The sequence below is a fragment of the Vigna unguiculata genome, unplaced genomic scaffold (assembly GCF_037176805.1).
Source record: "Vigna unguiculata cultivar grain cowpea cultivar isolate G323 ecotype 2 unplaced genomic scaffold, ASM3717680v1 ptg000477l, whole genome shotgun sequence".
NCBI classification, from domain to species: Eukaryota; Viridiplantae; Streptophyta; class Magnoliopsida; order Fabales; family Fabaceae; genus Vigna; species Vigna unguiculata.
In genome coordinates, this window is record NW_028197112.1 from 23,093 (window position 1) to 24,229 (window position 1,137).

Below are 1,137 nucleotides of genomic sequence, written 5' to 3' on the forward strand. Positions count from 1 at the left end.
AATATTGCAGAATCCAAAGTAGCTTTAGTATATGGTCAAATGAATGAACCACCCGGAGCTCGTATGAGAGTTGGTTTAACTGCCCTAACTATGGCGGAATATTTTCGAGATGTCAATGAGCAAGATGTACTTCTATTTATCGACAATATCTTCCGCTTCGTTCAAGCAGGATCTGAAGTATCTGCCTTATTGGGTCGAATGCCCTCTGCTGTGGGTTATCAACCCACTCTTAGTACTGAAATGGGTTCTTTACAAGAAAGAATCACTTCTACCAAAGAAGGGTCCATAACTTCTATTCAAGCAGTTTATGTACCTGCCGACGATTTAACTGACCCTGCTCCTGCTACGACATTTGCACATTAGATGCTACTACTGTACTATCAAGAGGATTAGCCGCCAAAGGTATCTATCCAGCAGTAGATCTTTAGATTCAACCTCAACTATGCTCCAACCTCGAATCGTTGGTGAAGAACATTATGAGACTGCGCAACGAGTTAAACAAACTTTACAACGTTACAAAGAACTTCAAGACATTATAGCTATCCTTGGCTTGGACGAATTATCCGAAGAAGATCGCTTAACCGTAGCAAGAGCACGAAAAATTGAGCGTTCTTATCACAACCTTTTTTCGTAGCAGAAGTTTGTACCGGTTCGGCTGGAAAATATGTTGGTTCTAGTAGAAACAATTAGAGGGGTTTAATTGATTCTTTCTGGAGAATTAGACGGTCTTCCTGAACAAGCCTTTTATTTGGTAGGTAATATCGATGAAGCTATCTGCGAAGGCTACGAACTTAGAAACGGAGAGCAATTTGAAGAAATGACTTTAAATCTTTGTGTATTGACCCCCAATCGAATTGTTTGGGATTCAGAAGTGAAGGAAATCATTTTACCTACTAATAGCGGACAAATTGGAGTATTACCTAATCATGCGCCTATTGCCTCAGCTGTCGATATAGGTATTTTGAGAATACGTCTTAAAGACCAATGGTTAACAATGGCTCTGATGGGGGGGGTTGCTAGAATAAATAATAATGAGATAACTGTTTTAGTAAATGATGCGGAAAAGGGTAGTGACATTGATCCACAAGAAGCACAGCAAACTCTTGAAATAGCAGAAACTAATTTGAATAAGGCTGA